General features: G+C 36.4%; 1 long non-coding RNA gene across 1 annotated transcript in view; it reads left to right on the top strand.

The window, feature by feature from the left end:
• LOC129627280 (uncharacterized) overlaps window positions 1-14,675 on the top strand; it is a 129,306-nt gene extending 114,631 nt beyond the window's left edge. Inside the window, exons 2-3 of the long non-coding RNA XR_008702518.1 lie at window positions 10,244-10,339; window positions 14,560-14,675. This is a non-coding gene — a long non-coding RNA (uncharacterized LOC129627280). The remainder of the gene's footprint in view (window positions 1-10,243; window positions 10,340-14,559) is intronic.
• Window positions 14,676-17,148: the final 2,473 nt, after the last annotated feature.

Raw genomic sequence — 17,148 nt, 5'->3', positions numbered from 1 at the left:
TGGTGCTAGTAGTAAAGAATCTGCCTGCCAATGTAGGAAATGTAAGAAAGGTGGGTTTGATCCCTGAGACCAGAAGATCTGTGGGAGAAGGGCATGGCAACCCACTCCAGTATGCTTGCCTGGAGAATTTCATGGAAAGAGAAGCCTGGCGGGTGACAGTCCATAGGGTTCCAAAGACCCCAGGGTCACAAAAACCCTAGGATCACAAAAACCAAAAAGGTTTTTTGTGGTATGTATGCTAACTTAGCAATATACCAAAGGGTTGCAAAGACCCTTTTACAAGACTTTTGAGAGTCCCTTGGACTGCAAGGAGATCCAACCATTTCATTCTAAAGGAAATCAGTCCTGAATATTCATTGGAAGGACTGATGCTGAAGCTAAAACTCCAATACTTTGGCCAACTGATGCGAAGAACTGACTCATTTGAAAACATACTGATACTGGGAAAGATTGAAGGCAGGAGGAGAAGGGGATAACAGAGGATGAGATGGTTGGATGGCATCTCTGACACAATGGACATGAGTTTGAATAAACTCTGGGAGTTGGTGAGGGAAAGGGAGGCCTGGTGTGTTGCAGTCCATGGGGGTCGCAAAGAGTCAGACACTACTGAGCGACTGAATAGAACTGATACATTTAAAATCTTTCCATATCATTTCATGGCTTAATAGCCCATTTTTTTCCTTTTTAATGTGAATAATATTTCATTATTTGAGTGTACCACAGTTTAATTATCTGCTCACCTACTGAAGGACATCTTGATTGTTCCCAAGTGTTGGCAATTATGAATAAAGCTGCTTTAAATATCTACGTACAACTCCTTTGGGTAAATACCAAGAAGAGTGATTGGTAAGAATACATTTAGTTTTGCAAGAAACTGCCAAACCACCTTCCAAAGTGGCTGCACAATTTTGTATTCTTATTCTTTGAATAAGGTTTCTTATTATTTTATATCCTTATTAACATTTCTTGTTGTCAGTGTTTTTAATTTTGGGTATTGATATATGTCCAGTGATCTCTCTCTATTTTAATTTGTGATTTAATGATGACATATTATAGAGGATCTTTTCATATACTTATTTGCCATCTGTGTATCTTCCTTGGGGAGGTATCACTTCAGATCTTTTAATTCAGGTTTTACTTTTTTTTCTTGTTAATTTTGAAACAGTGCTTTGTATATTTTGCATAATAGTCCTTTATCATGTAAGGATTTTACATTTGAGTATGCACACAATTAATGAGAGTCCAAAAATTAAGATAGCCACACTTATTTATCATTATGGTAACATTTAATCAGATATGCTAACTCTGTTGATCTGTTTTTTAATAATCTGTTTTGATTAATTTTAGAAAAGTTTTCATATGTAATGAAACATATGAAAACATATGGTGTCTAATATAACAACTTATTTTCACATGAATTCTTGATTTTTAGATCTGACTACTGTTCTTTGAAGCTAAAAAATAAAATAAAATTCTCTTTCCTAAAAGAATTACAGTGAGAAGACAGCCATGTAAAATAAAACAAATATCTAGGGTAATAAAGTAATAACATGAATATAGTAAGTCAGGTATGTGAGAAACAATTGAGAGTTTTCTCAAGAGTAGTGAGCTGAAAAAGTGTCTGGGTTCTAAACATAGTGTGTTGATTGAAAAAAGTGCACAACCCAGAAGCTGACCATTCTGCTTTCTTTGGTGAACATACTGAAGACTTAAGCCCAGGAAACAACCTCTCAGCTCTGAGGCACTGTTCTGAAGAGGTAAGGGAGGAGCCAGGATATACAGGAGTTTTGGTAAACAAACAAACAAACAAAAAACAGGTAGCATCAAAAGATTATTGCTGGAAAGAAAACCAGATCTCTCACTTCAGTGAATTCAACATTTTTCTATGTATGGGGAGATGAGAGAATCTGGACTCATTGAAATCATCATTTTGATAAGCACCTTAAGTATCTAGGGCCAGTATCCTGTTTTTTCCACCCCAAACCCCCTAAGCGTGCAACTTTGTGGGTGGCGGCAGGGGCTGATGGCTTCATGGCTACAACATCCTTTGTTTAATCGATATGACATTTTTTTGTACACGAAAGTATCATATACTACTTAGCTATAGCTACTTGTTTCTATGGTCATTTTAGTTTCAAGAGAAGCCAGAAATTCAGTCTTTGGTGTAAACATTTCAAATTTTAGAATGTGAGGAAACAAGATGTAGATCAAACAAATTCGTGGACACGGATAGTCCTTTCAGTCCTCTTCAGCAGCTTTTATTTAACAACTATTTGCAAAATAGTATAATGTGGACTATAACAAAGGTATATACAAAGTATGATGGTAGCATGGAAAAGTGAAATATAAAAGGTAATCTTCGAAGCATTCATCTTTGGAAGGATTTATAAGGACATTCCTTAGCATTGCTGAAATAAGACAAAGGGAACAACATATGGAAAGCATGGAGACCTGAGAAGACTTTCCCATGTTTGGGGAACTATTTATGGTCCAGTGTGTCTGGAATACAAAGCTCCAGAAAACCCATATGGGTTATAAGTAATGGGATATAGAGAGTGGTAGTTGTTTTTGATCATATTGGCAGAGCCAATTCATGAGTGTCCTTGAATGCCTTGTTTAGGAGCACATTCTAAGTGATGAGGAGACATTAAAGCATTTTAAGTAGGAGATTGTCTAATCTGGTTTGTCTTTTATAAATAATACTAGTTATTGTCTTGAAGTTGAATGGAAAGGGAGCCAATTGAAAGCAACTTTCTCAGAATGGAGAAGGGAACAGGAACCCATTATTCAGGTGACTGAATTAGACTTGCAGAGTAGGAGGAGTTCAAAAAATAGTTTTGCCTCTACAGACCAGCATTAAAATTATATTTTATTGTGTTTTATATGTTAAATTAATTCTACAAGTTCAAATTAGAATCTTGTTAAAATGAAAATGATAAATACTTTTAAGAGTATTTTTAGGTCATCAAGAAATGACCTACTTTCACATTACTTGAAAACAATGCTTTCCTCTCAGAATAGGAAAGAGAATATAGTCAGTATACCTGTATTCTTGAAATTGTGTTTCTGTCTCTCTATCTATCATCACCACCTACCTGTGACCCAGTTGGGAGGTTTATGGGTTTGTGTGAATCTCAAACTACTGTTTGCTTTACTCAGTACTGTTTTACTTGCAAGTGACAAAGGCCAGTCTATATCGACTTAAACAAATTAAGGAATTACTTGATTTATGTAACCTAAAAGACCAGGGGTAAGAAAATTTGAATACTTTGAAGGTATATTTAGGAGAAATCTCAATTGAAAACTTAAAAAGAAATTGATGTATTTATTTTGGGTGCACTGGGTCTTTGTTGCTGAAAACTTTTAAATTAACTTATTTTTTATTAATTCTTTTCACTTGAAAATCAGTAGATAGACTTAAATGTAGATATTAATTGGGACTCTGGCTTCCTTTCTCTGTGATTTCCTCTCTTCATACTCCATATGTCAGCTTCATCCTAAAGTTAAGTTTCCTCATGGTGGTGAAATGCCTGGAGCAGATCTAAGCTTCAACCAACACAGTGAATGTCCAAGAAGAGAAAACTTCTTTTCCCTCAATCTTTATCCAGATTCCTAGGCTTTAGTGCTATTTTTGACCAAGTTATAACTTTTTCCTAATCCTGAACCAATCACTGTGGCCAAAGAAATGCTATTTACTTACTGAGTTAATTCTGACTTAAATATCCATCTGCGAGCTAGTTATTATGACTTTTGGAGTATGATTATGGTTAGTGGAGTGGGACAGATAGAACCCAGCCTTCAAATTGGATCTGAAGTCAATTCTACCAAAATTACATGCTGTTATGCAATGGGAGAGAGTGAAATAGGCTAAGAAGGTATCTAGCGTCCACTATACCTTGCTTCAGGTATGCTGGACTCAGGTCACTGAGAATTTATCAATCTCTCTTATCTCTGTTTTTCATAGTATCTGCTTCAGTCTCAGTTCCTAAGTTCTGGCAAAATAGTCACTAGCTTTCTCCAGGCTAAAAAAAAAAACATTCTATCTGGTTAAAAACTCCAGGGTAAGAATTTGTTTTAATCAGTAGCTCTAACAAATGATCAGTATGGAACTTTATTATACCAACTTGGGTCACACATCTGTACTTGGAACAACTTTTACCAGAGCTTTGAATGCTCCTCCTGACTAATCCTGAGCTATGTGACATTCTTGGAGACTGTTTTAAGATAAACTCTATTCAAATAACATGGACTTACCTTGGAAGCCAGTTAGGTCCCTGAAGAAAAAGCAGGAAACACTTATTAAAGAAGGAAATGGTTGTTCGGCAAAACAACAACAACCAAAACCAGCAATAAACAAACCTCATAAAAATGTACACACACACTTAATAGGAACAATAACTTTCACCCAGTATAAAAACAAAAATATATTCAATTGTTTTTTGTCAATAGAATTTAATAACACATGGGTTTCACTGAATTAATTGAAGCTTATTGTTTATGACAATAAAGTTGAGGTTTACTACTGTTTACAACAAAATACAAGGTTGTCTAGCATTTGGATATAACCAAACATTGAACCAGCATGTTCACTTAAAATAGCTTTATTGTATTAACAACAGAGGATTAATTAAAAGCTATAATAGTGGATTTATAATCTTATATTACTTGGAATGTGCTTGGAATTTAATGTCACTTACTTTGGAATAATTTATGGAACATTCTTTGAGAAATATAAGGAAGGTAAAAAAAATCACAATGCAGGTTTCATCTCAGCGGTGGCCTCAGTGCTCTCATTCACTTGACAGCATGAGCCATTGGAAGCTTTCTTGTACTTGAAATCATATTTCAAAAATCATTTCTACTTGCATTCAATAATCTCAAACTTATGTAGAATTATGAAGTATCATGTAGTATTAGTGACCATGTCAAGAATGAGGCTGATGAAAAATGGGCTAATATCTGAGGAGAAAAAAGCCATTTTTAGAAGACTTGTTAATTCGAAATGTATTAACATGATAAATGCTCCATGGACTCTGATTAGTGGACCTGCTCTGCATAAAATGATCATATAAGTCAATTTTCAGTTTAGGTTTGCATTTCATCTTTAATAATAGCACCACTGATATACACGTGACCGTTAAAAGTTCTTTCTGCCAATCCCATCTAAGAACAGCATAATCCCTACATCAGAAAGAAGAAATATCATTAATTATATATTTAAACATGATTCAAAGTTTGCAACCTATTATAGATCAAATTAATTTGTATAAAAGAGCCTTTCTATCGAAACTTGACCCTCATTAAATCATGGATGCATTAACAATGGCATCCATGATTCCTATTAATCCTGGCTTCACAGTACACTGAGAGTGAATCAAGATTTTAGCTCTAAATCAGGAGTTAAGGAACTCATCTTTTCTAATGTAATGGAATTCTATCCTCTTCTTAGTGAAGGGATGAGGATATACATATATATATATATATATATATATATATATCACATACACACATATATATATAATTAAATGTAATTATATTAAATTATATATTTTATGTTTAATTATAGTATTTAACATTATATGTATGAATATAAATAGAAAGTTGATTATGTGATTATCTTTCCAAGAGACTGCTCTCCTTTGCATCATGTTATCTGTTTCTTTATTGGTAGTAGCCTTATTGGAGACAGAACTCTGCTTAATTCAAGGAATCACTTAATGATATAATGATATTTATTAAATGTCTCTAGGAAGTATAATTAAAAGAAATTAAATATTTCTTGTCCTCAATAACTTTTAATTTAATGTAGAGGTAAAACTGTGTGTGTGTGTGTGTGTAAGGTACATAAAGAATAGGTACAATCAAATATAAGATGGATATTTTTCAGTATTGCTATTTTTCATCATTATTATTATTTCATGTTAATGTTTAAGTTGAATAATAAGTGAAAGTTATAGAAATTAGTAAAATGATACCCAGTAGCAGGTCATTTTTCAAATTTATTTTTTTTATTAAAGGATAATTGCTTTACGGAATTTTTTTGTTTTCTGTCAAACCTCAACATGAATCAGCCATAGGGATACATATATCCCCTCCCTTTTGAACCTCCCTCCCATCTCCCTCCCCATCCCACCCCTCTATGTTGATACAGAGCCCCTGTTTGTGTTTCCTGAGCCATACAGCAAATTCCTGTTGGCTATCTGTTTTACATATGGTAATGTAAATTTCCATGTTACTCTTTCCAAGCATCTCATCCTCTCCTCCCCTTTCCCCATGTCCATAAGTCTATCTCTATGTCTGCTTCTCCACTAGAAGGTCATTTTGAGTGGCAGAATTGTGAAAAAGGAAAAATCTCAAAATGAAATGCTCCAAAAAGTTTATGAAAAGTATATGTATGGGGAACACATGTATACCTGTGGTGGATTCATTTTGATATTTGGCAAAACTAATACAATTATGTAAAATTTAAAAATAAAATAAAATTAAAAAAAAAAGTTATCCACCCAAAAAAAAAAAGAAAAGTATATGTAGCTAAGGGCTTCCCAGGTGGCTCAGTGGTAAAGAATCCACCTGCCAAGCAGGAGATGCCGGTTTGATCCCTGGGTTGGGAAGATCCCCTGGAGAGGGAATTTCCCAGTATTCTTGGCTGGAAATCCCATGAACAGAGAAACCTGGTGGGCTATCTTCCATGTGGTATCAAAGAGTCAGACACGACTTTGAGACTCAACAACAACAACAGCAATAACAAAATAACATGTAGCAAAAGCTGTAAGCAGTGAAATAAATGTTCACATTTGTAAAATTTGCTGTAGGTCCTACAACTCATGTTTTTAGGGATGCCGTTACAAAGCAAATGATTGAAAATGAAAATTTCCAAAGAAGTTTTAACGTTTGGAATCTTTTTAATGTGCTGAATTGAGGGGATTGGATCACTGCATAGCAAGGCATTTTATAAATGTGACTGTTACCAATCTGCAGTTTCATAAATATTCTAAGGGGAGAAATAAAGATTTGGTAGAGTCTGGCCTTTAGTCATTAATGTAATACTTAAAAATACTCAGGTATTTGATTTTCTAAGCAATCACTGAATATTTTAGCAGTAGTGTAGGAATTTTGCCTCTGGGTGGCTCTTAACAGTGTTTTATGTGATGTGATTGGCTATTGGCTTAGAATAGAGATTAAAAATCACAAGAACACTGTGGATATTTTCCAGCTCAGTTGGCTTTTAGGCTTTATTCCAAATAAAGCTTATTTCAAAGGCCTTTGAGAAAAAAAAAAAAATCACAAAGGCAGAGCCTGTTCTGTAAGGTCTAGCAGAAGGTAAGTCTTCATACTGTACCTATTCTTTTTAGGTTTCACCTCATGATTATTCCAGGAGAAACAGGAGAATGACTTTACGAAGTGGCGAAATTGCAGCAATCTTTTTTTAAAATTACTTGTTAGATATTTTTCTTTGAACAAAATCCATGTGCATTTTAGCTCTGCTGCAAGTAGCAATGTACATCTATAACATTGTTTTCTATGTCCACTGTGGAGATACATAAGCACAACATTGTTTTCTATGTCCACATGGCGATATACAAGCACAATATCTTAGAAGTGCTTAATATAGTATAAATATAGAGACTGCCTTTGGCATTGACCTACAGAGAAAATCCTTTTTCACTTGAGTTCCCAGCACTCTATTCCTAGAATTTTTAGATCACTTTATCTCTTGTTCCTGAAATATATCTTAAAATTTTTGTGTTAAAATACACAAAAGGACATATTTGATCATCTTAGCCATTTTTAAGTGTATAGTTCAGAGGTATTAAATACATTTGTAATGTGCTACCATAACCACCACTCATCTCCAGGTAGATAAGGGAAAAGATCTCAGATAACTTAACTGCTATATCCATTGAATAATTGTTCCTCATTCCCCACTTCCTTTAGCCCTTATAAACCACCGTTCTAATTGCTATCTTTATGATTTTGACTATTCTAAGTGCTTCATAATTGGAATCATATATTGTTGTCTCTGTGACCTGGCTTATTTCACTTAACATAATATTCCCAAGGTTCATCCATGTTGTAGTATGTCAGAATTTCCTCTAAGACTGCATCATATTCTATTGTATATGGACACCATATTTTGCTTATCTGTTCATCTGCTAGCAAAGATTCAGGTGTTTCCATTTCTTGGTTTATTCATTCATCCATTGATGGACTTGAGTTGATTCCACAATTTAACAATTGTGAATAATGTTGAAATAAACAGATATATACAAAAGTCTCCTCAAGAACCTGCTTTGAATTCTTCTGGATAAATACCCAGAAGTAAAATTGCTTAATCATATGTTAATTATACTTTTACATTTCAGAGGAAACTCCAGTCTGTATTCCACAGCAGCTGTTACATTTTATACCCCCATTAACAGTGTATACATGTTCTGTTTTTCTACATCCTGGCCATCCTGTGTTATCTTCTCTGTATTTATTTTTATTTAATAGTAGTAATCGTAATGGGTATGAGGTGGTATCTCATTGTAATTTTGATCAGCATTTCCCCAAAGATCAGTGGACTTCTCAGGCGGCGCTAGTGGTAAAGAACATGGTTTTGATCCCTAGGTCAGGAAGATCCCCTGGTTGTGGGCATAGCAGCCCATTCCTGTATTCTTGCCTGGAGAATCCTATGGACAGAGGAACCTGGTGGGCTAGAGTCCATAGGGTCACAATGAGAAAAGTCGGAGATGACTGGAATGACTTAGCATGCATGCACATAAAGACCAATGATGTTGAGCATCTTTTCATGTGCTTTTTGGCCATTTGCATATCTTTGGAGAAGTGTCTATTCGGTTCCTTTGTTCATTTTTTAATTGAATTGTTTTATGTTGGATTAAGTTTTAGGAGTTCTGTCTATAATTTGGATATTCATCCCTTATGACATATGCGATTTTAAAATATTTCCTCCCATTCTATGGGTTGCCTTTTTACTTTGCTGATGGTGTTTTTGATGCACAAATTTTTACGATTTTCATAAAGCCCAATTAGTCTATTTTTTTCTTTTTTCCTGTGCATTTGGAGTTGTTTCCTAATCCAGTCATCACTGAATCCAATACCATGAAGCTGTTGCCCCATGTTTCTTTTAAGGGTTTTACAGTTTTAGCTCTTACATTTAGGTCTTTGACACATTTTGAGTTAATTTTTATATATGATGTTAAATAACTGTCCATTTTCATTCTTTTGCATATGGATATCTAGTTTCCTTAGCACCATTTGTTGAAAATACATTATTTAGCTATTGAACACTCTTGGTACATTTGTCAACAAATATTATAGTTCAGTCTCTCAATTGTACCTGACTGCAATCCCATGGATGGCGGCATGCCAGGCTTCTCTGTCCTTCACCATTTCCTGCAGTGTGTTCAAACTCATGTCCATTGAGTTGGTGATTCCATCCAACCATTTCATATTTTGTCATGCCCATCTCCTCCTGCCTTCAATCTTTCCCAGAATCATGGTTTTCTCCAATGAGTCAGCTCTTCACATCAGGTGGCCGAAGTATTGGAGCTTCAGCTGTCAACAAATAGGCGAGGGTTTATTTCTGGGCTCCCTGTTCTATTCCTTTGGTTTATATGTCTGTCTTTGTGCCAGTACCACACTGTTTTGATTACTGTAGTTTCATATTTAGTTTTGAAATCATTAAATGTGAAACTTCCAACTTTAAATTCCCTGGAATTCACTTCATTCAGATAGGAGGGGCTTGCAACCATTTCCTGACTCTTTATCTACACCTCTGAAATTAGAAGTAGCAGTTAGCAGAGCACGGATCCCCAGTATTTGGAGAATAGGTCCTTTTTGCCCATCTTGACACCTACAAGCTGCATGTGAGCTGCTCCTGGAATATGTGCACAGATGCCTACCAGGAGACTGGAGAATGAGATGGATAACTTCTACTGTGCTAAGAGCTGTGTAAACTGACTGAAAGTGACAGCAATTTACTATTGTCCAAGTCTTCCCTGGGAAGTTGCAAGCCTTTAAGAGACTCCAGAATTCAAAAATAGTTAAATCTGTCAGATTCTGCCAATGTTCCTACTGTTTCCAACTGTGCTGTCTTCCCAGCATCCTTTCAAATGTATATTCGAGACCGAAATGGAAAGGCCTTGTAGGAAACATGGTAACAAACGGATTTGCTTTTGATGAAGTGACAGTGATGAGGCAGAGTACACTTGTATTATGATGTTCCAATTTCTCCCTTCAGGTGTGGCCTCGGGTAAATCTATGAAGATGTATTGTCTCACTAAATGGGGATAACAGTAGCATCCGCTTTACGGAGATCTTGTGAGTAATAAATAAGGTAAGTAAATGCTTTGGCTCAAACATAGGGGTGGACTGAGGCCCTTTCACTTTCTTTTCTTTTTTTTTTCTCTAAGAGTTTTTTGAAGTGGACCATTTAAAAAAGTCTTTATTGAATTTATTACAATATTGGTTTATGTTCTTGTGTTTTGGCCACGAGGCATGTGGAATCCTAGCTCCCAACCATGGATCGAACTTGTATCCCCTGCATTGGAAAGTGAAGTCCTAGCCATTGGACCACCAGGGACATCCCGAGGCTCTGACACTCTTTATTTTCCTTCTTACAAGGTGTCATTTGGAGAAAAAAATATTCAATGTCCAGCTTATTATTTGTAGACAACTTGCATTCCCAGATGAATGCTGACAATCCAAACAAATTGAGCAACCTTCAGTGACTCTCAGAACACCACCCTAGTCAAAAGATGCTATCAGAATTGTGCACACTGAGTGTTCTCCCTTGTGTGCTTTATGTTCTACTTTCACACTTAATAAAAACATAAAACCCCACACTCTAGCTTGAACAGGTTTTCTGTAGCTACTTCAATCAAAAATAAATTCAGTGTCATAAGGACCAAGGGAGTTGAAGATAATATTATATTTCATAAAATAAAGTCACTTTTAAAAGTGATTTTTAAGTCCTAAAAATAGTAATTCCTCATGGGTTTGCTGCAAACTTTTTGAAATGTCAAGACATGATGCTGCAGTTGAATAGATTTCCAGAGCACCAAACATATTACACATTTGATCTCTTCCATTTATAAAGAACATTTTTTATGTGTGAAGTAAACACAAAAAATACAAGTGATCTGTATTACAAAATGGAAAACATATTTAAATACTGATTTTGAAGATCATATGATAATATAATCCTGAGTAAGTACATTTAAAAACTTTGTTAAGTCACAAGATATGGAAAATTCTGTAATGCTTATGCAATAAACATTAGAAGTCACTAACTGTGAGCAGAAAAACTGAAAAAAAGTTTGAAAAACTCAAAAGCTTTGCCTTGGCTGAGAAGAACACAGGCCCAGTAGAATATATATTCTAAAAGTTTTAAAGTCCTGCTTTAAATGTTTCCATTATGGTTGTTTCTGACAAATTTCTGGTGAATTCTTGGTGATCAAATTGAAAATACCCAAATGATGGCACTCAGGAACATCTGCACTGCACAATCTCTCAGAAATCGGGCTCACCTCTAAAGGAAATGAGAACAAAAACAAGAATCAAGAAGATAGCTTTATCTCAGAGAGTAGGTCAGCCAGTTCAGTCACTCAGTCATGACCCCAAGGACTGCAGCATGCCAGGACTCCATGTCCATCACCAACTCCTGGAGCTTACTCAAACTCATGTCCATTGACTCGGTGATGCCGTCCAACCATCTCATCCTTTGTCGTCCCCTTCTCCTCCCACCTTCAGTCTTTCCCAGCATCAGGGTCTTTTCAAAGGAGTCATTTTTTTTGCATCAGGTGGCCAAAGTATTGGAGTTTCAGCTTCAGCGTCAGTCCTTCCAATGAATATTCAGGACTGATTTTCTTTGGATGGACTGATTTGATCTACTTGAGCAGTCCAAGGGGCTCTCAAGACTTATCCAGCACCACAGTTCAAAAGCATCAGAGAATAGGAGTCACTTGCAAATTCCTAGAGACTATTTCTGCTGTCAGACTTTTAGTTTAAGGAGAAGCCGGTGAAAATGAATTTATTAGCTGGGTGGGCAATTGACTTGTTTATGTTCTTACACAGTCAAAGAGCATAGATCTCAATCTAAAATGGTCGTGCCTTGCATGGTCTGATTTTTTTTTTTTCAAAACATAGTGTTTCATCTTTAACAATGACTAATTTTCATATGTTCTCTTGTATGCTTGCTACTCCTTTTGGTGTGCCTGTTGACAGATTTTCAGACAGATAATTGGACCCTTTTATTTCTACTCTGTGATCTCAGACAGAGAGTGGAAAGAGATGAGAAAAGTGCATGAAGATGTATGGATTTCCACTCTATTTTTATTCTTATAGTATGCTGTATTATTAAATTGCCTGTCTTGTTAGTTATCAAGAAGAATGTTCTGGTTATTGGGTACATGATTTCCCTCAAGGCCATTTATTGGAATCTTTAGTAATAAACAATGGGCTAGCTAGCTCTTCTTTCTGCCACACTATTTGCTCATTGGTTTTCAAAGGTCATTAATGAGATTATTGCTGTTTTAGTTGCTAAGTCATGCCGGACTCTGCAAACCCATGGACTATAGCCCACCAGACTTCCTCTGCCCATGGGATTTCCAGGCAAGAATACTGGAGTGGGTTGCCATTTCCTTCTCCTGGGGATCTTCTTGACCCAGGGATTGAACTAGCATCTCTTGCTTGGCAGGCAGATTCTTTTATCACTGAGTCACATAGGAAGCCCCACGAATGAGGTCTTCCAGCTTTACTTACCTGCTTTCATACCACAGCCTTACTATTTTTATATCATAGCATGCATCTTATTTTTTGTTGGTTTGTATATGAGACACTGCTGCTGCTGCTAAGTCACTTCAGTCGTGTCCGACTCTGTGCGACCCCATAGACAGCAGCCCACCAGGCTCCCCCGTCCCTGGGATTCTCCAGGCAAGAACACTGGAGTGGGTTGCCATTGCCTTCTCCAATGCATGAAAGTGAAAAGTGAAAATGAAGTCGCTCAGTCGTGTCCGACTCTTCTCAACCCCATGGACTGCAGCCTACCAGGCTCCTCCATCCATGGGATTTTCCAGGCAAGAGTACTATTGCTCCTCAAAATGGAGTGACTATTTTATAGCAACAATCATAACAAAAGCATTATAAGTCATAGGTTTAATTTATAAGTAGGTAATTGAATATTATTTCTGTCAAATAATTAAAACAGATGGCATTCTATTATATATCTTACTTCATATTTAATAAGCTGATGAATTAAATATTCTTATATTAATTACTCTATATACTTAACAGATTACTATACTAAAGTGTATACTAAAGCTTTAATTTTCCAGCTTTGCCATCTGCCTTGTGTATCTCTCAGTCCATGACATGGGCCATGGAACAACTTCTTGACACAAAAATTGACCTGGAAGGTGCAGCATCTTGAAAAAAATTTCCCACCACTACCTCACATGGGATGGACATAGTTGCCATTAGATCCTCATGTTCCAGTGCACTCAATCATTCACCACTAAGCTCTGTATTGGATATTTGTGCAACAGTAGAAAGGATACATTCCCAGCCTGTTGTCTTCAGACTTGCCTATTTGATTTGTTTTGACCAAATAAACATGAATAAAATTGAGATTGTCCTCAAGCATATAAGGCCAAGACCTCAGGAATAATTATGTGCTTTGATTTCCCCTCTTATAATTCTTGAGAAGGCAGCTGATGTCTTCCAAGGAGAATGCAGAGACATGTGGAGCTGAACTAACTCTTCCTGAATTCTGGAGCCATGTCCTGCTATCCTGCAACCTGAAGCAGAGCTATCCTGGCTGACTACAGATCTATGAGTTTAAAAATCATCATAATCTTTGTAATTTTCTGAGAGTACAGAACAGATAGTGTGTTATACAGCAAAAATTGACTACTAAAGATTACAGTCTCCTCTCTGAAAATTTCTCCTACTTGCTTCACTTTACAAAACCATTGTGCTCTCTTCCCTCACTAAGACTTCTAATGTTTCTATTTCATCCACACTTTAGGGCTTCCTAGTTTAACTGTACATTATTAAATATCTCAAGCTGTTCTCTGGAATATTCTGGACTCTATCACTATCATATCACTAATCTGAACCTTATAAATTATAAAATAGTTGTAACATCAATATCATCTACTGGCAATAGACAGTTGCAATATCATCTACTGGCTGACTCAACAGAGTCAGGAGTATGAAAGTAAAATGTACACAAGTAAGCACAGATTCCAGAGAAAAGATAGAGTGATGATGTTTTAACCTTCTCTAGTCTGTTAAACTGTATCTGGGAATTTAACTCTGAACACCATCACCAAAAGAGTAGCGATAAGTAGCCATAATCTCAAGCAGAAAAAAATAAGTCATACACAAAATCTCTTAAATGTACGTGTGTGTGTGAGAGAGAGAGACACACACACACACATAGACAGAGGGAGAAAGCTGGGACTTTTTATCAGAGAAAGAAAGACACAATTGGTTTGTATGCTATCTGTGTAGAAAGAGGAAACAATACTTGGAATTTTCTTCTCTTGTTTACAGAGATCTTGCCATCATGAGTGGGTGAATATGGAATGGGCCACTCAAGAAGTCCGACTGCATTCATTGGAGTTTTTCCTCAGTGACAGAACCCATTTTTCAGAAATATAGTCTGAGAGATTCATGTTTCGCATAAATACCAATAATACCAGTGAGTGTTTATGGAGTGATCATTCTGTGCTAAACCTTCCATGCATATTATAGCCTTTGTAATTGTCACAGAAACATTCCTTTCTTTCCCTCTTTCTTCCTCCCCTTAGAAAAAATTATTGATCATCAGTTGTGTACCAGGATTATGCTCAAGACAGAAAATGCAATGGTGAATTAGACACGTATGGTTTTAAACTCAAGGAGCTTTTATTTTAGTGGTGGTAGTGGTTCAGTCACCAAGTCATGTCTGACTCTTCACAACCCCATGGACTGTAGCCTGCCAGGCTCCCCTGTCCATGGGATTTTCGAGGCAAATATATTGCAGTGGGTAGCCATTTCCTTCTCCAGGGGATCTTCACTACCCAGGGACTGAACCCATATCTCCTGCATTGCAGACAGATTCTTTATGGCTGAGTCATGAGGGGAGCCCTTATTTTAGTGGAGAAGACTGTTATAAAGCAAGCAAATTTAATATATATTGTCATATATTCAAAATATGAAATATACAGACTGTATGAAGAGAGAATTTTTTTTTTTTTTTTGGCCATGCCTCACAGCATGCAGAATCTTAATTACCTGACAAGGGATCAAACCTGTGTCCCTTGCAGTAGAAGTGCAGAGTGCTAACCACTGGACTTCCAGGGAATTTCCATAAAGAAGGAATTATTGATGTGTATGTGAAATAAGTTACTCAAGAAATGCCTACTTCTATAATCCTAATTAGATAAACATACCTAGCCTCAGAGAGCTTAACGTTTGACAACTGATATGTGCTGGAGTTGGAATTCAAGTCCAGGTGTACTCAATCTCAAATTTTGCCTTTCCATTCACTTCAATGAGCTGTTGGAGTACTGCTCAATAAGGTTCCTTCAGACCTCAGGATGCGGAGGTGCATGTGACACAGGCTATTTTTGTGGATGTCAGTGACTTAATGGTAAAACTGCCACCATAGCAACCTTTTAGATGTGTTTAGTATCATTAGAGGAGAGTGAAAAAGTTGGCTTAAAGCTCAACATTCAGAAAACAAAGATCATGGCATCTGGTCCCATCACTTCATGGGAAATAGATGGGGAAACAGTGGAAACAATGTCAGACTTTATTTTTGGGGGCTCCAAAATCACTGCAGATGGTGGTTGCAGCCATGAAATTAAAAGATGCTTACTCCTTGGAAGGAAAGTTATGACCAACCTAGATAGCATATTCAAAAGCAGAGACATTACTTTGTCAACAAAGGTCCGTCTAGTCAAGGCTGTGGTTTTTCCAGTGGTCATGTATGGATGTGAGAGTTGGACTGTGAAGAAAGCTGAGTGCTAAAGAATTGATACTTTTGAACTGTGGTGTTGGAGAAGACTCTTGAGAGTCCCTTGGACTGCAAGGAGATCCAATCAGTCCATCCTAAAGGAGATCAGTCCTGGGTATTCATTGGAAGGACTGATGCTAAAGCTGAAACTCTAATACTTTGGCCACCTCATGTGAAGAGTTGACTCATTGGAAAAGACTCTGATGCTGGGAGGGATTGAGGCTGGGAGGAGAAGGGGACGCCAGAGGATGAGATGGCTGGATGGCATCACCGACTCGATGGACATGGGTTTGTGTGAACTCCGGGAGTTGGTGATGGACAGGGAGGCCTGGCGTGCTACGGTTCATGGGGTTGCAAAGAGTCGGACACAACTGAGTGACTGAACTGAACTGAACTGAGTATCATTAGAAATATTTTTTCTAATTAAATACTGATACACAATTAAAATAAAAACTTAAGCATAGGTTATGTAGATTGTGGGGTTATTTATCTAGAGATATTCACCTACATTTTTGTAATATATAATGCAGTGCAATTCACAATTTCTCTCTTAATCCCTGAGAAGCTACACTTCCTTTATATTCAACATGTTGTTGCTAAAATTGATGTTGTCCCATGAATGTGGATATGACTAAAGAGTAATTTTTTTGTTGAAATACTGCTGCAAAAGCATATAGAATATAATTTTGTCTAAAGAATAAACTTGTTTAGAGTACTTGCAATGGATAATTTTTGGCTACTTCCCCCTAGATTATGCTATAGCATTGATTTAAATAATTATCAGGGCTTTAATTACAGAATACCAAAAGGAGACAGCTGTGCATAAAAAGCACACTGAGTTTGCCCTCAGATGATCTGAATTCAAGTCTCAATTCTGACCCTCAATTTACTTTTTTATCTATAACACGGACATAGCATTTTTGAATTCACAATATTGAGTGTTGAAGACCAAAATGTACTTCTGTGATTCCCAGGGAGAAATATGCCTTGTTATAACACTGACCCTTAAGGAATAATAGTTTTTTCATCCACTTAGTGTTCTGAAATAATTTCTTTAATGATTCCTAAATGTTAAATTTTCTGTATACAGTAACTTTAAGCATGTATGAATCAAATTACATAATACTGTATATTCTTCACTT

Source organism: Bubalus kerabau, chromosome 14 (assembly GCF_029407905.1).
Source record: "Bubalus kerabau isolate K-KA32 ecotype Philippines breed swamp buffalo chromosome 14, PCC_UOA_SB_1v2, whole genome shotgun sequence".
Lineage (NCBI taxonomy): Eukaryota > Metazoa > Chordata > Mammalia > Artiodactyla > Bovidae > Bubalus > Bubalus kerabau.
This window is presented reverse-complemented; position numbering and strand designations above follow the sequence as displayed.